The sequence below is a fragment of the Apium graveolens genome, chromosome 9 (genome assembly GCF_009905375.1).
Source record: "Apium graveolens cultivar Ventura chromosome 9, ASM990537v1, whole genome shotgun sequence".
Taxonomy (NCBI): Eukaryota; Viridiplantae; Streptophyta; class Magnoliopsida; order Apiales; family Apiaceae; genus Apium; species Apium graveolens.
This window is the reverse complement of record NC_133655.1, coordinates 181,328,480-181,353,274: the sequence shown is the minus strand read 5'-3', so window position 1 is coordinate 181,353,274 and position 24,795 is coordinate 181,328,480. Positions and strand designations below refer to the sequence as shown.

Below are 24,795 nucleotides of genomic sequence, written 5' to 3'. Positions count from 1 at the left end.
TGCAGTCAAGATATCAAATGAGTATGATGGGAGAACTTAACTATTTTCTGGGCCTTCAAGTCAAGCAGAATAAAGAAGGAACTTTTATTTGTCAATCTAAGTACATCAAAAATTTGTTGAAGAAATTTGGAATGCAAGATTGTTCAAGTGCATCCATTTCTATGGCCACTGCAACAGAGTTGGATAAGGATACTGATAAATCAGTAGATATTACTGATTACAGAGGTATGATCGGTTCACTACTCTATCTAACTGCAAGTAGACCTGATATCATGTATGCTACCTGTCTTTATGCAAGATTTCAAGCAGATCCAAGAAAACCTCACCTAACAGCTGTGAAAAAAATTTCAAGTACTTTAAGGGTACAGCTGATCTGGGATTGTGGTATCCTAGAGAATCATACTTTAAGCTAATAGGTTACTCAGATGCTGATTTTGCAGGATGCAAAATTGACAGGAAAAGCACAAGTGGAAGCTGCCAATTTTTTGGAGGCAGATTGGTTTCTTGGTTTAGCAAGAAACAGAAGTCAATTTCCACATCAACTGCAGAAGCAGAATACATTGTTGCAGGAAGCTGTTGTGCACATATTTTTTGGATGAAGAATCAGTTACTGGATTATGGGTTAAAATTTTCTAAAATCCCTATTTACTGTGATAATCAAAGTGTTATTGCTATGACAGGTAATCCAGTTCAACACTCAATGACAAAGCACATCAGGATTAGGTACTAGTTCATAAGGGAACATGTGGATGAAGGTACAGTGGAATTGCATTTTGTTCCAACAGATCAACAACTAGTAGATATCTTCACAATACCACTGTGTGAAGCTACTTTTACAAGATTGGTAAATGAACTTGGAATGGTTTCAGGTTCTTTCTCTAAATCTGCTTAGTTCATATTCTGATACATCAGACTTTATGATCAGTATTTACAGATATTACTATCTTTGTGTATTCTGTGCTTAAATTGAAAATTGCTTAAGTGCTGATTGTTGTCTGATGTGAATTTCTAAACTCTGATAGTGATATGAATGTTTCTGTGACTATTCAATCCAATGAGGATAACTGTGCTAGATGCTGACCTAGTAGTCTTTAATATACTAAAGATCCCATGTTTGAAGTAATTGTTTATGTGGAAATATTTTAACACAAGCAAACTCTGATATTGAGCTTAGTTAAGTTTACTTTGTGGATCTTATTACTAAGTCAAAAACTAGAATAATGCTTCTTATCTGTTATGTTCTGATGTTAGTAAATCTGGTGGATGTACTAAGTGCTGATAAGCCTCACTTATCAAAATAAAAAGAAAAGAAAAGAAATAAATAGCAGGTACTCCTTTGAGATCTAGAGTAAAAATGTGGAAGGGAAGACCGAAGTGTATTGCTGGTATTAAGTAATATGCATGAAAAGCAAAAAAATATTTTCTTGGTGACTTTTCACACTCTATGATTACTGGAGAAATACTCTGATAACAGCATAAATTCTGATAAGCAGTCGTGACTCACTTACACTGAGAAGCCACTGAAAAATGAATTTCAAAACATGCATAAAATGAGCACAAAACAGTTGAGGTGGATTCGTGCATGAACTCATTCAATAGTAGGCTTCAGAATAAAGACAGATTTTGAGTAAAGTTCTTAGTTATGCCTTATTTCTAAGATGTATTGAAGTGAATCAGACTTTACTCTTTATCTGATATTTAGCTTAATGCACACACTTACACTCCATATGAATGATGAAAATTACTGTGGTGATAAATGTTGTTTTAGATGAACAGTCTATGTGTCAGATTGCATAAATTCTGAGGACAAGTTCTGATGGAAGTTCTGATGATTAAGTTCTTATGAAACCATATCAGTATTTGTGTGAAGAATTACAGGAATACACAATCACTTTTCGAGTTAAGGAGCCATATTCTGATGACTTTTAAATCCTGATAATAATCAAGTTTTGATGCTGATGTGGCAGTATTTACTTGGTTTATTTTTGGTCATTACCTGAACGATAATATTTTTACAGAATATTGGTTAATGTGAGATAAAACAGTCATAATCATTATGGGCTAGTGGTTAACGTGTATGTCCTGAAAAACTGCATGTGCACGGTAATTATTGCTTATTTTACGTGCCCGTTAACTATTGTTCTAACCGTTTACTGACTATTCACATGGTGCGAGGTGTAAAGTGTATCCCATGCTTCAAAAATACGACTGTTGAGTGGAGAGAGTATATATATGAGAGATAACAGATTTTCTAATCTTTTACTTACTTTTCTATTCTAATTCTCTTTTACTTTCTCTCTCTCTCTTTTATTTTCTGAAGTTGTTTTTCTCTCAGGACTTCTTACAAACATTGTGCAAACATACTCTTACTCACTTAATTTTTTACAGAAACGGAACCAAAAGATGTAATTTTTGATGGAGCTAAGTTTGTTCCTAATAACTTCTCCGTTATTCTTAGCAAGTCAGAAGCCCCATCAGAACTTCACTTCATTCAGGACTTTCTTGCTAGTTCTGATATTGGGTACGCTCTAACCGAACCTGATGCAGTCTCTGGTACTCAAGTGTTGGAGTTCTGGAGAAGCGGAGTATATGATGATGGTGGTGCTCAAGGGTCCCCAAGTATTATTTTTTCATCAAGGGAGGATGAGCATGTCGTGACATTGGCTACGGTTCGACAAGCACTGCAGCTGCCTGAGAACTGTGTTTATTCTACTGTTGAAGAGCCAGTTCTTCAAAACATGATGGCCAGTCTGGGGTATGAGAGGACATTGGCAAAGCTGGGTTAGTTGAAGAGATCTTACATAAGGAGGGAATGAAGTTTCTTCTTTGACTGTATAACCAAGGCTTTTGCAAACAAATGTTCTAATTTTGATGCAATCCCCATATTCAGCCAACAAATCGGGTATGCTTTCATTAACCAAACTGATTTTGATTATGCAAGTGCTTTCCTAGGTTTCATTGGGGATAGAATGACAGAAGACATTAATACTGTTTACTTTTCTAGATTCTGTCAGCTTATCTATAGTTTCTGTTGTGATGATAAGCCCCAATCAGCTAGTGAGTTAATTTCATCATTCAGCCTAGCTAAAAGAGCTTTTAATGACTTATTATCTACTGATAATAAGAAGGCTGTGTTAAGACCCCTTCTCGTTCCTTTATCTGTCAAACAAGCCTTAATAACCTATGATTTAGTTAAATACACTGAACTATATGCTGATGTCCAACAATCAGAACCTCAACCATCAGCACCTACCACCTCTACACGAACACCTCAAACTTCTCAACCTCAACCTTCAGATCCTATAGTGAAGCCTTCATCTTCCAAACCCAAGAGGACTAAGAAAGTACCTCAGACTCAACAGAAGGGAAGGAGAATTATTCTGCGAGATGAATCAGATACTGAGGAACATATTCCAATATCAGAACCTGTTATTGTAGAAGCTGAGAAGGTTACTTCTTAGAAAGATACTGTAACTGGGAGTTCTAGGCCCCTCAAAAGGCTTAGAAAGTTAAATTCTGATGATAAAGCTCCTACAGTGTCTCCACCTTTGAAGAAGTTAAAGAAATAGAGAGCTCACAGGGACATAGTTGAGTCAGATTCAGAGGATGTAGTGGAAGCAGCTACGGAAGAGGATCAGGAATCTCTGATCTCAGCAGAACCAATTGTTATTGAATCACTTCCTTCTGTATAACAAGAAACTGCTCAAGACAGAATTCTTACACCTCCTATGTCACCTATAGTTGATCCAGTACATACTGAAGAACCAGGTACAAATGCTGAAATTGATATTCATAATTTGATTGTGCCTGAGGTTTTGTACTTGGAAGCTCCACTAATTCAACTCAATCCACCAACAACATCAATTTTGAATGTTGATCAGAACCTGGATGCAGATCAGAATTTAGAGGATGATGTTGAAGCCTCTATAGCCTCACATACTGCTATTTTATCAGAGGATGCTGATACTGTAGGATCTACAAGTTCTGATGTTGCCAATGAAGAAACTACTGGTGAAGTTGCTGCTAATTTAGATGCTGATATAGCTGGTCTATCAGGACATGCACCTCAACAAACAGTTCATAAAGCTGATCTAATCAAAAAGTTTGTTAAGGAAGCACCAGTACCTTGGAGTGAAACTCCTAGAGGAAAGGAGTGGACTAAGGAATGGAACACAGTTAGTTCTGTTCCTTCTGAAAAGATTCTTGCTGAGCATCTGGATAAAGCTGATGAAATGCTGATAAATGATGATTTCAAGGCACAACTGAGAGTTACTGAATTGAGTACTAGGCACCTTCAAGGTCAACACTCGATAACTCATGCCAAGGTGAATAAAATTCAAGAAACTTTGATCCTACAAGATATGAATGTGAAACTTGAAAAAAACAGATTTTTCAAGCCAGCCTTTGACAGAATTGCCTACATTGAGAAAACTCAGGAGAAGCAACAAACTCAAATTGATGAAATTCTGAAGAATCAAGCTTCTAACCAAAAATAACTCAATGAGATCCAATCCTCAGTGGAATTGCTTGTCTCTCTTCTTTTACCTGCTGATGCCAAAAAGGGGGAGAAAGTGATTAAGTCCAAATACAAATCTATTCAGTCACTGAAGGGAAAGGATGATGGAAATGATGACCAGGGAAACTCTAACAAGGGTAGAGCTCAAGGTCAAGGCAAAGGATTTTCATCAATTAAAGCTAGAATTACAAGTCAAGGAACAAGTTCTGATACTGGGAGAAGAATAAGTTCTGATACTGGTAAAAGGATAAGTTCTGGTGAACATCTGGAACTTGATGAAGAAATTTCGAAGGAGCTATTTCTTAAAGAAAATCCAGGAATGGACTTCGAGAGTCTAAAGGAAGAAGAATTTAGACTCAAAGCAGAAGGTGTCAAGACAAAATCTGAAGATTCTGTTGTTGAAAAGAAATTTCCAAAACCTAAGGGTATTGTGATAAAGGAAAGAACAAATTCTGAGGCAATCAAAGCCAAATCACAAATGGAAATTGATTCAAGGTCCAAGGGCAAAGAAAAGGTTGATGAACCTGTAAAGGTTTATATGCCAGTCATGGATGAAGAAATAACTGATGATGAAGAAGATGCTAATCTTACTCTGATGTATAAGAAGATTTTTCAAATAACCTCTGACATGGCTCATGTTGTTCAGAGTCAAGATGTAGTAAGTTCTAATATGACAGTGAAGCAAGAAACCTCTGACATAGCTCAAGTTGGCTTGATATCAGAAGATAAGGAAAAGGAAACCTCTGACATTGCTCATGTTAAACCTTCAAAGATACTCCTACCAGGATTCACCAAAGCTAAACAGGCTCAACCTTTGAAGACCGCAACAAGTGGTTTTGAAGCAAGAATTGTTACAGGAAAGGAAGCAAGAGATAAATCTTGACTGGGTAGTTCTGATGAAAGAAGAGTACATAACACTACCAATGATCCAACTTCCTTAAGTGAACCAGGTGTTGGAGCAACTCCTGAAAGATTGAATCGAATTGAATCTGTACAAATGGTTTACCATACCTTTTTGAAAGAACATATCTTGTTATATTTTATGACAGATGGAAGGGTATACCATATTAGGCAGAATGCTATACCACTGAAGTATTTTGAGGAACTGGAACATGTTCTATTCCTACTTCAAGTGAAAGATAGATTAACAGATAGTGCTGCAGGTTATTTAAAGTCTCAAATTCAAAGACAGAAGAAGCATTATTCTGTAAAGTCTGACAGCACATAATGTCCCAAGTACAGAGATCACAAAGGTGATATTGTCGAAATGAAGCCTAACTCTGCAAAGATCATAACTACTTTTCTGGGTTATAAGGCTGTGGAATTCAATTTAGAGTCTGACAAAGCATATCTGATCAGACTAGATCAAGAGATAAGAAAAGCTAAGATAAATGATCTCAGAGCAGCTATTTTTCAAACTGGTGAAGATACAGCTGAATTGATAAATGCTAAAAGGAGGATGGTCAATAACTTGAATATGCTGAGAGATGTTTGTTGAAGAACTATCTCAGAACAACTCCTGATATCAAAGAGATCAAAAATTAAAGCCAAGTCAAAGATCTACAACTGCTTAAATTCTGAAGTGTATACAGACTGAAGCTGTTATCAGAAGTTAAAGATGGTAAAGCTGAAAGGACTATAAGTTGTAGTTATCTAGTCAAATTCTCATGCATTTGTACTTAATATTTTTGACATCATCAAATATTTGTTAAACTTGTATATTATGCTAATTTACAAGTTGGGGGAGATTGTTAGATATATTTGATAATGTTATGTGTAATATGATTTGTGTTTAGTTTTCAGATCTTACCTAACAGGACAAATCAGTACTTAACTGGAAATCAACACTTATACTGAAGACAGAACTTAAGATATCAGAACTTAAGTGATCAAAACTTAAGTTATCAGAAGATATTTATCAGGAGATAATATTAGGACTTAAGATGACTTTCAGATAAGGCAGGCGGCTGATTGAAAGGAAAGAAGATCGAGACTAAGACAGAAAGAAATATGCATGAAGAAAGAATTCTATGAAGAATAGAATACTTGGAAGAAAAGATAACTAGTTGATATATTTTAGGAAGCAGAATTATATTCCATATCAATTAGAATTTATCTTATAAATGTGTAGTATATAAACACAGGCATAGGGTTTACACTATAAGTGTTATCATTATCGAAGTTATTATTCTTTGTAACCCTAGCAGCTCTCTTGATAATTTGTTCATCACTGAGAGAGGACAGTTCCATATTGTAACAGAGTTTATTGTGTTGAATAAAATATGTTTTCTTTTACTTGAGTTCTTATATTCGATTTGATTGTAGTAAACACTATATTCAACCCCCTTCTATAGTGTGTGTGACCTAACATAAACTTTTTTACACGAGCCTTGTATAATTTCCAAGCAGTACTAAGGGTAGTATAAACCCATTTCCTTCCTTCATCGAGAATAACATAAAAAGAATGACTATATTTTATTAATAAATTGTAGAAATTTGGAAAGTGATTTAATCTATGTTATAGAGGATGGAAATCACTAAAGTATACTCCCACAAATTCTGTTTCAATTGGTCGGGAACAATGTGCCAATTGACATAAGTCAACGACACATTATCCATTGCCAATGTCCCCAATGAATTACTTAGCTCTGCTACATCTCCTTCTATATCCGAAATTGCTTGACCCTTTACATTCAAAGAGATGACCACTTTTTTATTAGGGTTCCTTCCATGAAACCTAGTCATTTTTTTCGGTCCTCTACAATTTTTAGGAGCTCGTACTTTATATACGAGGTACAGAAAAAGTAAGGCACAATCAATGAAGCTGGATTACTAAACATAAAATGACATTTAACCAAAAAGATGAATACATGTTACCTTCTTGGACTTCCTCATTTGCATTCTGTTCCACTTTGAATTCAACAACATTCTCATTCATCAGAGCTTCATCATTATTCATTTGACAGTCTCGTAATGCGAAGTAAGCAGCAACCGTACCAGAAGCTGGTCCATCTTTGCTTGATTGTCTAAAAATTTTGGTGGATGTCGGTTTTACAGGATATGGACAATAAGAACTTGTAGCTATCCTCTCAGTTGCAGTGTCAGATGTTCTTGATTTTTTCTCAATTCCAGGGGCTTCCTTGGCTCGTGAACGAGTCCTTGGTCCAAGATCAATTTTCTTTTGCTTAACAGATTCAATGTCCTACAATTTGTGTTTAGAATTAATTAACCATACTTGATATTAAAGTAAATTAAGCCAATAATAAGTAATAAATATTTAATGAAATAGCGTATACACCTCAGACGAATCATCACTTTAAATGTCCCATTCATTTTCTGGAACATATTGTGAGTCGTCTTTCTCAACAGCTGTGTCTTTCCCTTTTTTACCTTTTGATTTACTATTCGACTTCACGATATCATGAAAACTAAAACTATCTGTGGCAACCCAAGTGATATGTAAACTTCAGTATTTGCCCTCATTTTATCCAATTTTAACTTTTCATACTTGCACAGTGATGGAGGTGGTGGCAACTACAAAACGTAAGTATACAAATAAATGGAGATACATAGATTATATACTAAAAGAGGTGAAAATCAGAAAAAGGACATGACTAATCGATAAAAATCAATGGTAATAACTGAAAGATACCTTTTTAGTAACATTCCCTCTACATCGAGCCTTTTTCACTTTTTTCCATGTCTCCATTGAGACCCGGTCCATTTGTATACTCAGAGAGTGGTGGTGGTGGTGGTGATAACTGCAAGTATAGATATTCAAATTGGTTTTTTAAAATGTAAACTGCTACGCATATCAGTATATATCAATGACATGAATTATTAAAAAATAGTTGATACTTAAACCAGGTGAAAATCAGGAAAATGCAAAAATTAATCGATAAAAAGCACTGGTGATAAGAGAATAATACATTTTCGGCAACATCATTACGAGTAACTTCACCATCCCCTCTACATCGAACTTTTTTCAATTTTGTATACTCGGAGAGCGGTGATGGCGGTGGTAACTACAAGAGTAGATAAATAAATCAGAAAAATACATGATTAATCGATTAAAAGAATATGTATACATTTAAATTGCTTTTTAAAAAAATAAATAAATATTTAACTTGCTAGGTATATCTGTATCAGTGGCATGAATAATTAAAAAACCAATTGATATTTAAAAGGGGTGAAAATTAGAAAATGCAAGATTACCCGATTAAAAGTATATAAATTTAGATTGGTTTATTAAAATATAAACTGCTACGCATATCCGTATATATCAATGGCATGAATTATTAAAAAAAATAGTCGATATTTAAAAGAGGTAAAAATCAAAAAAATGCATGATTAACCGATAAAAAATACTGGTAATAAGAGAATAATACCTTCTCAGCAACATCATTAAGAATATCTTTACCATCCCCTCTACATCGAGCTTTTTTCAATTTTATATACTCAGAGAGCGATGGTGGTGGTAACTACAAGTGTAGATAAATAAATCAGAAAAATGCATGATTAATTGATTAAAAGAAGATGTATACACTTAAATTGCTTTTTTTAAGAAAGTAAAGAAAGTAAACATTTAAATTGTTAGGCATATTTATATCAGAAAAATGCATGATTAATCGATAAAAAACACGGGTAATAAGAGAATATTACCTTCGCAACAACATTTTAATGTCCAGTATCTTCAAGATCCCCTGCATATGGTTCTAAGGCTGACTTCCTTCTCGCAGCTCCTTTTTCATTTTCATTGACATGTACATCTTGTTCACTTTCTTTTGTTGAAATATCCCGCCAATTACCAACCGCGGGCAACTTTTTATCCACTTTCTTTTGTTGCTGCTGGAGTTGATGTGTGGTAACAAACTTACGCTTCAGCATTTTTTGAGGGTAAGCTGTAACAATTATCAATGATGTAGTTTAGACTTCAGTATACATACCAATATGTGTGAATTAAATATTACATATATATGTTGGGTTTAAACCCAATATGTGATATGGGCTTGGCGATACAAGACATAATTGGAATGGGTAATATATGTGTTGACAATCATTATGATAATGGGACTGGGTAATAATTGTATGTGTTGACAACTATTATCATAATATGATTGGGTAATAATTGTATGGGTAGATAATTATTATTATAATCAGAATAGGTATGTCTTGTTGGCTAAGTTTGTGATGGCTATATATATACATAGTCATGTTATTATTTTGAAGTATGCTTAAGAGATGTAGTCATCTTAGGTAACCTTCGGGAGATGCTTGAGCATTGGTTGGCTCAAGTATCAGTCTGGGACACCATTGAGGTGTTATGTATTGATGTATTATTGATAATTGTTTTGATTATGTAAAAACCCAGCTTTCGACATTGATAAAAGACCTTTATGAATAGTAACCTTGCGGTTTAATAAAAACTTTTGCGACCACACCATATACGAGTTTTTAATTTAAGATTCTGAGTTGATATTGTGATTATACGTACCAAATGAATGTATGTAAAAGCCATTCGTTTTCAGAGAAAACGAACTTTGTAAAATGACCTTATCTTAGGGACTATCTAAGAATACTATAATCACATTACGATTAAGAATTTAGAATTCTGCAAATTAAAATCCAAGTACAAGATTTTGAAAACATACACTACACCATATATGACCTATTGCAAGCCCAATATGCATTTTTGTTGCATAAAGTGTTACTATAGTCACGAAAGTTGCTAGTATATTGCAACACCTGTAAAAAGTGCTACAAAAAATGTGAAAGCGTTGCAAGCGAAGAATTCATTTTCACAATTTGAAACAATTCCAATACTCTTAGAAAAGTGTTACAATAGATGCAACACTTTGATCCAATTCACTGAAATTTGTAGGCGAGAGTTGAAATTTTTCAATGAGCGGGATAACAATTGGCACCAAATATTTTTACTCAAAAAAATTTTATTTCAGAAAACCACACATCTCTTTTTCGCACCTGCCTCTCTAGCTCATCTGTTCCCCGGCCTTTTCTTTCTCCCCCATCTCTCCCCCTCATCCGTTTCAGCCATCTCTCAACAATCTCAATCAATCATCTATGTCACTCATCCCTTATATATTTCTTTGTTCCATAAAGTCGATTAGCTAAAGTCGATTAGAGTAAAACCCCAAAATCCAGAACTGAATGAGCAAAGTTTAGAGCAAATATTCAATTCAAGTTTCAGTTAGAGGTAGATTACCCATCTATTTTTGATTATATATGTTTGTTATATATATATGTATGTATACAAGTAATTTTTTTGATTATATGTTGGATTATGTGTTCTTAATTTTAGTTTGATTAAAGCTCTTGTGTTAGGTTATATTAGTAGATTTTTTCAATTACTGGAAATAGTAGAATTAAGATATGGTTTTGGTCCAAGACAATACAAAATTTTGATTATATGCTGCTAATATATTGGATATGTATTTGGTCTCTACTTTTCAACAAGATTTCAAGTTGATACTGCTCTTAATCTTTGTTAATCAATTGAGGTTTTTTATTCTTTTCTATTTCTGTTAATCCTTGTTAATCTGTTCTGAATGTTAATCTTTGGTCGCTGTTAATCGGGGAGGTGAAGGTAGTTACCAGAATGCATCAAAGAAAATTATAAATGGTTATTTATTTAGATGCTTTTATTGCAATGAATACTTGACAAGTATGAGGACGATAATATGTGCATAGGAGAAAACAAAAATAAGCAACTGAATCCCCTCTGAATAAACTATTAAAAGTTTGGTTCACTAATATAGGTCTTTTGTAATTTAGTTTTTGAAAATTTACTAATATTATCTTCATATTTTTGGTGTCCTCCGATAACTTAATTTTTTGACTAATTAATTACAGTATTTCATGTCAAGTCATTGCCTAGATTGTTCTTTACAAGTTAATGATTTGTGTTTGAAGAGGAATTTACTCATTAGATAATGCCATTGTTCCCAGTATTTGCGATGGCGAGGGAAGAAATATAATTGCTATAGGTAGTCAAGGTGCCCTGTTTATCGCAAGGTTGGTTAAATGAATTTATTATTTCTAATCTTTTGTGAGAGTATCTGAGTAGTTTCATTATCAGGTGTAGCTTGATCACCGAATATAAATGTTATATTGTTATACCTGTTTTGTGTTTTTTTGTGTTGAGTATTATCTAAAAAATGTGATTATGTTGGTTATTGCAAGATCTCCCAACTTATTATAAATTGAGTATATAGGTACAAATGTCTAACTGTTGCCACAATCTCCTATCTGTTAGCTATAGGAACACTTTAGTGCCTCATTTTATTTAATATAATTTATTTTATATCTTAGAGGTTGCTTAAGTTAAAATATTAGATCCAACTTTGTTTATTTTTAACTAAGAGACAAATATATTACTTTGACATGCACATTAAATTATAATTAATTTTAAAATCAATTCGGTTCTTTTTAGTAATTAGCAATCTAAATATTAGTGTATGTCTCATTTATTTTTATAATTAATGAGCTCTTTTTTTTTTGCTAAGTGATTAATGAGCTCTTTTAAGTTTAGCAATCTAAATATTAGAGTCCATCTCATTTTTTTTAATCAATTAGCCGATCCATAAGTATTAAGTGTACCGATAGAGTACCAGGGTTCATTATAGAAGTATTAAGTGTAAAGTGTAAGTATTGGACATAGAAGTTGTACTTACCATCCAAATGTGTACGTATAACTTTATAACTTTTTTCAGGTTGAGATTTTTTAACAAGGAAGCAACAACTATGTATTCACTTGCCCCCTGATAGATGGAGTATTTTAAACGTGCAAAGTTCATCAATGTATAAGCACTATTGTCTAGTATAAAGACTAGTGTACTTCTTATTTGTGAAATCATTTATCATTTATGTAACATTTACTGCTTTTTAATTGTTTCCTAGCATGCACCTTTTGTCACAGAGTTTCAATAATGAGATCAAAGCATAAACTTTCGAGAGAAGCACTGCTGGGCAAACTTCAGTCTTTGGTAATGACATTTGCAAAGAAAGAAAGCTCAATAAACGCAAGGTAAGATGGTAACTAGCAGAAAGTATACTTTTTTATAATCTTATGCCAACTTCTTTGTAAATATGGTGTAGATTTATGTGTATTCCCATCAAAATGAAGCTAATTTATAAGAATATGATACTTTCAATTGATAAAAAAACTGACATTTTTGGATATTCTTGAAAATGATCAAAATGCATGTTTTGATATCTTGTTAGGTAAAGTATAAAACATATTTTGTTAGCAATTTTGTATACTCTAGCTTTATGGTTGCAGACCAGACCTCTCTTACAGCATATTAGCTTGATGGTCTACAGCTGTGCTTCCATTAGGCGTGTAGTATGTAATAAATTCTCTTACATTGGAGTTTTTCTCTTGCATTATTTAGTAAATACAATTTTTTGCTCAACTTATTTTATGTAATATTAAAGGGAGAGACTGTTGCAAAGAAGAGAATGCGAACAAGAGCTCTATATCATAAATATTGGCAAATTGGTCATATTTGCTGCTCAGTCGAAGAAGTCGTTTCCCTGGAGCTGGGAGTTTCTTGCTAGGACTAGTTATAGCCAATAAAGCAAGTTATTGTTTTTTGTCATAATTTGTATGAAATTTAGACACAAGTACCAAATGTAAGGTGATGTAGGTATAAGCCGATTTTGTTGGGAAAGTATTAACATTTGTTTTATTAGATTTAATATCAAGCAAAATATTGAATGTGAATTATTTTTTTGTGTAATTTTGTGATAGTATATGGAAGATTCAAACAAAATATTGAAATCCGAACTTATGAAAAGTATTACAATAGGAATACATGTGTTACAGTAAAATGTTGCTAAAAAAGCCTAAAGTATATCAATAGGGAGAAAGTGTTACATGAAAATGTTACAATATATTTACTTTTGTAACATATTTAACTAAAAATGTTACAGAAAAATGTTGCAAAAGTTTATTATAACAGCATAAAAGTGTTACTAAAATAGGACAAAACGTTGCAATAAAGTTGGCTATTGTGATGCATTAAAATGTTGCAATAAGTAAATCAAACGTTGCTATAGGCGTTTATTGCAACGGCAGCAAATGCAACGCTGAATTTTGGAAAAAACTTTGCAAAAACTTCTACTGTAACACATTTGTGGTCTTATACTACACTTTTTTGGGGTTGCAATAGCCTAGATATGGTGTAGTGATAAAGGATTTATAAGAAAGGATTTACCCCGCGAATCGTTTACGAAGATTTATTACGAAAATGAATAAACGACCAAGCGAATATGTAAGCGAATAAATAAATAAACCAAGTCCATGCAAATCCCATACAAATTAATTAGCAATAAAGTATCCATGCTAGCTAATTAAATTAAGAATTAAGTGAAAGACAACATTCCTTAAAATAAGAATTCATGTTTTATAATTAAAATGCCTAGTCAAGTGTGGTGTGTAAGCTAAGACCTAGACTTGAATTAGAAGCATCTTGTTGAACACACCTTATACATACACAATACATATCACAAATATCATCCAATACTTCCAAAGGAAGCCAAGACAAGCAACTCTTTCTCTCTCTCTCTCTCTCTCTCTCTCTCTCTCTCTCTTCAAGAATACAATGCCGGTTTTCAAGAACGAGGAAAGAAAAATTCAAAACACTCACATTATACTAATTCAAAAATAACCAAAATTTTATCAAACCTTCTTCATATCATGGTCAAGTCACGTGCCAAATTTTAAGCCCATACATGAAGTTTCAATTTTAGAAAAATGTTTGAAGTTGAGGGTGAATAGTAACTCTGAAAATCACTAACTTGTTTTCTTGATTTTTCATGGACGTTTAAGGCTCCTAAAGCTAGACTAAGGCTTTATAAAGGATCTTAGGACATTTTTAAGTATTAACAAGCTTCAAGGAAGGTATAAACATCATCCACCCTTTCATTTACTTGAGTTATAAGATTGAGTTTAAATTCTGTTTAAGTACATGGTGGTTCATTAAGTTTTGATTGTAAAAAAGTTGGTTTTGGATAGTTGATTGTTATAGATTGATGTTGGTGATGATTTAATATATTTTAGGGACTGATATTTCAAAAAATATGAAGTAATTGGTGTTTGAGTCGTTGTCAATGAAATTAACATAGTTAAAATCGGGAACCGTTACGCGTATAGGCGTCGTAATGTCCGTTTATATTTAGGACTGTTTTAAGCAATATAAACGAACTATAAATTTAATATTTTTTCACACAACTGGACATGGATGTAAATTTCTTTTTTTCTAGTTTGTAACCATATAATATCGTGCCGATACGATTTACGGATTAGGAGAAAAGTTCATTTTAGTGAATGTAGTCGAGAAAACCAAACTGCTATCTAGTGCTGATCTTGAGGGTATAATTGAGGCCCTTGAACATTATTTAAAGTCATGAAACTTGGTCAGTAACTTAATTATTCAGTGAGGAATACCTCTTTAAAACTTTAGCTAAATATGTTAAATTATCAATTTTATAAAAATGTCGGAGCCGAGGCCGTGTAAGGAGTGATCACCAAGAACACCTACTGCCATTAAACTGTCACTTCGGGACTTTCACCCCTGTTACCAGAAAACCACTTTCAAATAATGTGTTCTAAATTTTGTCTAGATCGCGCACGCAAAAATGGTGCGTCAATTGAGTTAACGGTTTGAGAGAAATCAACGTTTTAGTGAAAGCGGTATGAATAATAAAACTCTGAGTTGACCGAAATTTTAAAATGATTTTCACCTATTTAAATTCATTTTATCAAAATGAAAATTTTATGATAAATATTACAAGAACTCAAGAAGCTTCTGGAGGCCCTAAACCCTAAACCCTAAACCCTATGTATAAAAATATTAATTTTTCGATTTATTAAAAAATGTTAGAGTGCGAGTCGCGTAATAGTAACATTCAGTAAAGTCAACTCTAGAAGACTACTTTGCCCGTCCATTTCGACCAAGGATAGATACTTATTTTGAGTCGGTCGAATATTGAAAATTATGAAGTATTGTACTTATTATAAATATAAGTTGGTGATGGTATTAGAAATGCTGATTAAGATTATGATATTTGTTGATTAGAAAACCCGGAACGAGAGGAAGTCGGGAAACATATCTTGGAATTCAGGCAAGTTTTCAATCATTACCTTTTAAGAACTGTTGTGTTTTGATTGCTTTTAAATAATGCAATATATGCATGATAAATATTTTACGGTGATTTATAAATTTTTATATATTGAATCATAAGATATGATGATTTTGGTATAATAAAAGTACCGCATTTGAAATGATATATTTAGACTGAGGGTTGGTCGGTGTAAGTTTATAAATACCCGGAAGTATTCTGGAGGTGTTATATTTGAGAAATATTAACGCTAGAGAGTAGCGTGGCATATATATTGTAGACCGAGAGTCGGTCGGTATGTATATTATAGTAAAAACCCGTGAATCATCTTGGTGATGTTTTGGACGATCAAAAGTCCATATTTATTTTATTCTAAGGGACTCGATGTCCGCTTGCGAAATAATTATTACCTAGAATTTATTTAAAACGATTTTCAAAATTGTATTCCCTCAACTATATTTTGTTACTCGATCAAGGAATATACTTCAATGTATTCTCCAACAATTATTTGTTTCAAACTCGATTACTTATATCTATTTAAGATTACTTTAATTATTTAAACATAAATTAGTTAAGGAATATTATTTCAAATATTCTTATAAAATATAATTATTTGAGGTTTAATTATTTAACAATTATTATTTAATTATTAAATATTTATTAAATGAGGTAGTATGATTTAAAAATAGTAAGATGATTTTAAATATTTTTTTAGTTTAAGAAAATCATTCTACTTATTTCGGATCGTCGAAAATTTTATCTCGGCGTATTTTAAATATTTTGAATATAGTTTCAAAAGAAACTCCCCCTTATTTTATTTATCAGTTGACAACGGTCGACTCACATTATCTTAGTACTTCCTCCGAAAATTCTCGGAAGTACATATATATACATATATGAGATGAGTTGTGCCTATCAACAAGCAAAACGCTTGGGGAACTTCGATATAGTTCGATGTACCAAGTATATGATAGGATTCTTAAAAGGACAAGGGAGGGGTAGAGATCCAGTACTTCGTGGACTAAGAAGATTGCCATTTTAATTTTCCGTATACGAAGGTACCATGTGTACTGAAGGACATACGAAGTATGCAAAACATACCCGGGGAAAGGGGATGCATATAAGGCCCGAATGCGGCTAGGGTGACAACCGGGAGTAAGGAAGTCGTCCTTTTACATGTAGAGAACAATAAATATTTATTGTTATATGACTGATCATCGTATTTCGGGGGCTCTGGTGAATGTCCTATTCTTCCAATTGGAATTGAGATGCAATACCGTAACCCAAGCCTAGGTGCTGGGTTTACAATTAAGGTATTTACAGACTACTAAGTCAATCAAACAATTGTTTTGAAAAGAGGTTTTTATCACCAAGAAAACTACATAAATACATATCCTTATACAGATTAATATAATTTCTTTAACAGTCTTTTCATACTGTTGATTATTATGGCTGAGCATTATTGCTCACTCTTGCTTTCTTTTAAATGTCACAACACAACAGATTACCAATATACCGATGTGGGACTTAGTCACTTAAAATAGTGGGGAGAATCCTTTACAGCTTTCTCTCAGGTGGACCAGAGTATTCAGATAGGTGTAAGATGTTGGTAGTAATTATTGTAACATCATGTAGAGGTTACGAATATTTTTTTAAGATCTTGTAAAGCACATTTGAGTTATAATAAAAGAATATTACATTGTGTACATCGTTTCTAAGACTATAACTTGTGTGTGTGTGAGAGAGAGATTGGGGGTCTGTGAGTTAGAGTTATTGGATTATTGAGTTAATACAGGTTACACATGATTGAAGGATTGCGTGGCGATTCAAATTCCTGACCCCGGATTTGGGGGCAATACAGAAATGGTATCAGAGCAATAAGTTATAGTACTTAGAGACGAGAGTGTTAGGAGTTTGTCTATATGCGAGATTTCGTAAGAGCTCATATAGAGTTCATCATTGGACTACCGGATGTAGCCCTAATGTGTAGGTTAGGATAAGTTTATATTTGAGGTATTAAAGTGTGACTAATAGAACCATTGGAGATTATAAGAATGATGAGAAGAAAAATTAGAATCATATATGATTTGGAAAGAATGTGGATGTAGAACTCGGAGCTGAGTCTCCAGGGCATTTGGGGTAAAGACGGTATTACCAACACCATATGTTTATTTGGATAACACAAGTTTGGTTACTCATAGTTCTTTATAGGTTGCCCATGAAAGGGCATCACATGTGAAAACCATGAAGTGAAGTTATTAACATAAAATTGAGGTTATTTACCAAAATTAGTTGAAAGAGTCATTTTACCAATGAGGATTTGAATACTGTATGAATAACGAATTCAGCAGAGATAGTGTCTGATATAACCTTGAAGATTTTTATTTCCATTAAGGAAGATTTGTATATAATATAAGAATGTCATCATAAAATAAGTACACTACATGATATTATTAGTGCACTTAATATGTAAGGTTATGATAGTTTAGCTCAGAGATCAAGAGCATCGAGAATTGATGGCATGTCCACAATTAAATGGCGTAAGATTACAACGAGCGATGGTTCGATCTTAGAACCTTCTAAAAGGATAGACTAGTGAGTCTAGAGCGGAATTCTTCAATAGAAATGATGTCAGAGACTACGTATATATACTCGTAGACCTCTAATATATTCAGTAATGTATGATCAATTACACACACATGCCACCAAACTTATGGACTGCATTGAGATCCCTGAGAGATCTCTTTGATCTGTTCCCAGGGGGAACTAGCCACTTGTAATTATTAACGGATGCGTGTAGCATGCCCCTATCGGCTTAACAGATGCTTTTGGATTAATTCTGAGTAAGGTCGTCTTCGAGGTAAAACACTGGAATGACAGATATACTTATAAAAGTCAAGTTAGTAAGCGATTTTAAAATGATATTGAAAGAGACACTAGTTGAAATATGGAATTACAAAAATGAAGAGGTGGGATCATCCTCGGATGAATAATGATGAGAGTTAGGATAATCGGTAAAATATGTTGGCACCTACTCACTGTCACGCTACTCCCTCCAGACTGTTGATCATTCATATTGCCTTGATAAGTCATATCAGGCAGTCCTTTTAGTTCCCTACGTTAAACTTTTGATGTAACCAACAACTTGAATAGTCTTTCTCCGCATCAGGACTTGTTCAATTCTTTTAGTTGATCCATGAAATTTCATTCACAGATTATGATCTTCTTGTTCGACTCAGAGCTATTTATACCTTATTTCAACTATCCGAGGAATTTTTAATAAACTTTCCTCAATTAATCGATGAATATTTATAATGAATATCTTCATTTGATTCTTCTTTCATACTTACTCTTCTCAATCAAGATTTTAAATATTTAAGAAATTGTTTAAGACATTAATGATCTAATTTTCATAGATTCCTCCGGAATCCTTTTCTTCTATTCGGCATGAGATTGTATATTAAACTTTGAAATCAGAGTAAGGGTATCAATTTGATATTGATATTCTGAATTTAATTCTAATTGAGAATCTGATAAAGTATGTGAACGAGGGCATTTCTGAGAGTACCATTTTATTGAAAAGAAACATTTGATGAGTGGCTATCGATTCTTCCGATTCCAATACCACTCCATTCAAAGTTATAATTGCCTTTCTCGGCCCATAAAAACTCTTTATTTCAAAATCGTCATCCGGGTAGCCACAAATTTCTTCAGTGGTTACGATGTTGAGATTTTTTTTACAAACAAACTAAAATATGCTTAGTTGCATATGTTCTCATGAACGACTAGTTAATTGTCCTAACTATTTGAAATTTTAATTTATACAACGGAAGCCTAGCTAATCTTCCTAGCTAGTTGCTATGGGCCAAATCAATTGAGCTGACCATTTTCTTAGCCGGTTGATAATATTGCTTGATAAGGACTAGTTATTATTTTGCTAATTCCACTTCCAGTCAAATTTTTATTATTACATAGTGCATTATATATGCAAAATTTAGTTGTTGATGAAATTTTCAAAGAATGATTTAATTGAGATCTAAATAGGTGGCCCACTCGAACAAGGATTCATATCCAGTTTTCTGAAATATTTTATTCATGAAATATTCTATTCTTTTATTTATATAATGAATATCCATTTAAAATCATAAAGTGATTGAAGAACAATATACTTCCTTATTTGTTAATTATTGGATATAATTCTTCTTTCAAAATAGCATCATTTTGAGACCTTAATGGTTAACCTTTGGTTGATGACTTTATTCAAGATCCTTTCATTATTCAAACAAAAGAAGCAAAGTATTCTTTCAATGGGGAAATCTTACTAGTATCATTCGTATGATGTTACTATTCAGCAATCATTGCTTTCAAGGGATATTCTCTATAATATCATAATATAAAATTCTAAGGACCTGGAAGGATAATCCTTGTTATTTTATTTCTTCCAAGTTATAAATCTTTTGAGTGTTGTGACTATTTTATTCAGAGCTCATTATTTCTTCAGATATTAGATTTTGAAATCTTGTTAATATTGTCTAAATTACATCGATATCGTGAAAATCATTCTTCCAAGGCTAATTGCCTTCCGAACAAAGAGAGGTATAGTTGAGAACCGATTGTTGTAATATGAGACTGAAAACTCAGTGTTATGATGGTGCAATCGGAACATCGTGATGAGTAAGTTGTTTTGAAAAGGGAATACCATGTTTAGTTATCATCATGAGGATCTTTAATATGGTTATAGAAGAACGATAATAGAGATACCGTGATTAGTGAGGTACGCTTCTATTAAACATTATCGGGATAGGTACTAATGAATTCGGGAAAGACCAACCATGTATGAATTCGAGGAATAGGATTTTCAAAAAGTGAAGGTAAGATTAGTAACAAACCCGTATTAACAATACTCGATAATAAAAATAGGATTTTGTGTGAAGTGTAATGATACGTCTACGTAGCTTAAGGACCGTGACATAAAGCGTCCTAATAATGATCTAGAATAATCACGATAAGGTTCGCACTATAAGGGGTGAAGAGTTTAACTTACGAGGAAAATATGGAATTTTTTTCTCTCTCCCAAAGTGTATACTTACACTGGATACGAGGTAGAGGCTATAGTCAAATTGAAAAAGGATTATGATTGAAAAATCTATTAATATCAAGGAAAGGCCAATATGGTGGCCACACTCTAAGTAAGAAAAGATAGATTGAGTTTAATAAATTTCAGGACAACTGATGAGGAGGATTGCACGAATGAATTTTTAAGTTAAGACAATGTGAAGAGAACCCTTTATTATGTAATGAGTAGAATTGATGATGCCTAGAAACTTAAAAGGATGTTATTCATGACCGGATATTAAAAGGGATGTCATTGAGTAGTTAAGTAAGTACTCAACATGGTTAAAAGTGAAAACGGAAAGGCGAGAATTAAAATTTTGGTGATTGCGGCTTGTAAATGACCCAAATGAGAGTAAGAGTTTATTATAATAAATTTTGAAGGAGGATTATCAAGAACCAAGTAAGTCGTCGTGCTATTTGAGGATTTTGAGTTATAGGTTTAATAAGACCACTTATTGTATTATGCAAACGATAGGTCTCCACCCGACGAAATTGTAATAAACACGGAAGAGATAATGGGTAAAAAAAGACTCCGTGGCAATTGCGCCAGGTAAGAACCCAAGATTTAATTACATAACTGGATTCTTTTCCAAAGTATTTTATAAAAAAGAACGAACAGAGGCACGACTTAAAATTCTCGAATTGACAAGAAGGGCGAGAGAACTATCCAGACCATTGAAGATACGTCTAGTGTCCTACCTTTTATTTGGAATAGTTAGGAGAATTGCCTATCGTTGACAGAAAATTCGTGTAGATATACTTACCATGCTAGCATAAGGAAAATAACCGTTGATATCCCTTACGAAGGACAACATGGAAGAATGAAGGATGTCATTTCTAGAGCTGACAGAAGGTAAAGGAGATCGTACACGCCCTTTTAAAGGCCACTGGTAGCAGTTCCCAATAAACACGAATACATCTAAGGCGCTAGCAAGAATAACGAATACGATCGGGAAGGTATCATAGTACTACAAATATTAAACGGGAAATGATTAAAGAAGTCTGACCGATAGCGAAAGCTGAGTGTTCCACGATTCTAAACCGTATCAATCAATTGTGTATGAAATGACGCTTCCTTCAAGATGGCAACAGGACCACGATATGCCTTACATTACTACAAGGAGAAATGTTAAATTTGACGCTAAGCATGTAACAGGAGATGAGCGTGTAGAAATGCGACGATAACTTCTTACATAAAATAATCGACATAGATGATGCGCCGAAATGAGCAAACGTAAAGGAACGAAACTCTAGCACTAGTAAGAGTGATGGAGGGAAAACGAATATATTGAAGGACCATTCCAAACACTAAAAGATGCGTTAATCGTCCATATTATAGATTTTTAAGGAAGATGAAGTGACCAGTTGACGTTAATCAAATTACCGACAATAATGAGTTTTCATGCGGGCATTGTAACGGCTACAAAGTTTTGTGATAAGTGGCATTTTATACCACTTAGAACGTCTTAAAATGGCTTAAATTGGTGTCTTGAAATCAAGTATTTTGTGTATTTGATGCGTTTTTCTAGTGTTTATGCATTTCAGGGTATTAGTTGCATTTCGGGGGAGGAATCATCAAGAATAAGCCTTGGCATGTGTTCACCATTGCGAGAGGAAAGGAATGGGCAGATTACGGCGAAGAAACGGAGCAAGCTTGGAATTTTTCCAGTAGGGTCCTGCGCGCCCGCGCAGCAATGCTGAGCAGCCGCGCAGCAGCCTGCGCGCCCGCGCAGAAATACTGAGCGGCCGCGCAAGGTCGGGGAAAAAGCTGAATTATTTTAGACTTCTACTTCTGTGTGGCTTCCAACTTCTATGTAATCTGAGTTTTATGGGACTATTATATAGGTAGATTTGAGATGTTTTCATAGAGAGTATTAAGGGGATTATGTTTTAGATTGTGTTTTACGCAAGAGGCGAAGGAGATAAGGAAGAAGACCGATTTAGCACACCGCAACGAAGAGGAAGTATATATTCTTGTGATTCTTGTTTCGTTGTAACGTTGGATGCTAGTTTTCTTGCTTTGACTTATTTACTCTTGTGACGTACTCTGTTTTAATATAATTAGTGTAGTTATTATTTTCTTGTGTTGTTTGTCATGATTTCATATGAACCCATGATGGCGATAAGTTCTATTATGGGCTAATCGTGATCATGGGGTTACAACGGATTTATTATGGAATTCTTTAGTTAATTGTTTAATACTTTAGTGTGTGATGATTGCATGATATCTAGTATTGGTTGTGCGTATTCGTCTTATGTGCGTCGCGAACATATAAGATAGGGTGTTAATCTCTTGTGAAGCGACGGTGGATCTTGAGATTTAGAACTTGCCATGCTAGCATAGGTTCATGTACGTTGTGCATGATTAGTGGGTAACTCTAACAGTTTTATTTGCCCTATGTAATCAAAAGGGATAACTTGTGCTTAAATCGTTGTGTTGTCAATTTCTGTAGACATATAGGAACTCAACATAATTGATGACTATTCAACTTCTATCTTAATTGTGGATGTTTGGTAGAATGGTATTAGTATAATGAAAGTTGGCTTTTATCAGTTTCGTGTTATTCGATTAATATCATCACTGTCACATGCTAAAGGTAATAACAATGGCTATAGAAGGAAGTAATAATGAAGTTGTGATCTCATGAGTGTTTTATTATTGATAAATTGAAGTGTTAGTTAAGTGGTTAATTAAGTAGTTAATTATAGTTAATATTTGATCAACAATTTTAAGTGTTATTATCTTAACATTGAGAAGTAATCATACATTGGTGAGTGAGTTTAATTAGACAATAAATTAGTCTGAGTCTCTGAGGGAACGAACTAGAAAGTATTCTATATTACTTGCGAACGCGTATACTTGCGTGAATATTAGTGCGTGTTTTTGCCCTAACAAGTTTTTGGCGCCGCTGCCGGGGACTCGGCGTATTTTTTTAGTTTATGTACTTACCATCATTGGTCATTAGGACTCAGTGATTAGGACGTAGTAGTTACTTACTCTTTTCGGTCGTGTTTCAGGTACTTTAGCAAGCGTTTATGCAAACTCGTTCTCGTGCTCGCAAGAGGACTTTAGATACAGCTGAGGAGACAGACGAAGTTCTTGATATTCCGGAGAAGTTAGATTTTGAAGATTCGGATTCAGGAACTGAGCAGAAAGAACTAGTAAACATGGGAGATCGTATTGTTCAAGCTGATCCAGCTCTTATGGATTTTTCTCGGCCTAAAATTGATGATATTCAGTCAAGCATCCTTCATCCGGCTATTCAAGCTAACACCTTTGAAATCAAGCCGGGCACTATTCAGATGGTGCAGAATTCTGTTTCTTTTGGAGGAGCGGCAACTGAAGACCCCAACATGCACATAAGAAATTTTGTCGAGATCTGCAGCACTTTTAAGTATAATGGCGTGACTGATGAGGCTATCAAGTTGAGGCTTTTCCCATTCTCACTGAGGGATAAGGCTAAAGACTGGTTACATTCTGAACCAGCTGGGTCCATCACTACGTGGCAAGATCTTGCGCAAAAGTTTCTGGTGAAGTTTTATCCAATGGAAAAGACTGCTGCTATGAGGAGTGCTCTTACTCAGTTTGCGCAGCAACCTACAGAATCTATGTGCGAGGCTTGGGAACGCTACAAGGAAATGTTGAGAAAATGTCCACATCATGGAATGCCGGATTGGATGGTGATCACTGGTTTCTATAATGGTTTGGGGGCCCAATCTCGGCCCATGCTCGATGCAGCAGCTGGAGGCGCCTTATGGGCTAAAAGCTATACTGAGGCGTATAATCTTATAGAGACGATGGCTGCAAATGAGCATCAAAACCCAACTCAGAGGATGACGTCAGGCAAGGTAGCAGGTATTCTGGAAGTTGATGCAGCCACCGCTATTGCAGCCCAGCTCCAAGCGCTATCAATGAAGGTCGATTCTCTGGCTACGTATGGAGTTAATCAAATAGCTATGGTTTGTGAGCTTTGTGCAGGTTCTCATGCTACGGATCAGTGTTCTCTTGTCAACGAATCTGT

At 34.1% G+C, this 24,795-nt stretch overlaps 1 long non-coding RNA gene and 1 other non-coding gene across 3 annotated transcripts; one reads left to right on the top strand and one right to left on the bottom strand.

The window, feature by feature from the left end:
• Nucleotides 1–10,476: 10,476 nt before the first annotated feature.
• On the top strand, nucleotides 10,477–13,254 carry LOC141686800 (uncharacterized). Of its 2 annotated transcripts, XR_012560808.1 has the most exons (5): nucleotides 10,477–10,730; nucleotides 11,483–11,548; nucleotides 12,247–12,334; nucleotides 12,453–12,560; nucleotides 12,971–13,254. It is a non-coding gene; the product is annotated as an uncharacterized LOC141686800 (long non-coding RNA). The 2 variants fall into 2 exon arrangements; XR_012560809.1 differs by lacking the exon at nucleotides 12,247–12,334.
• An 11,080-nt stretch (nucleotides 13,255–24,334) lies between these two features.
• LOC141687866 (small nucleolar RNA R71) lies at nucleotides 24,335–24,441 on the bottom strand. The gene has a single exon (XR_012561345.1). It is a non-coding gene; the product is annotated as a small nucleolar RNA R71 (small nucleolar RNA).
• Between the last annotated feature and the right edge of the window lie 354 nt (nucleotides 24,442–24,795).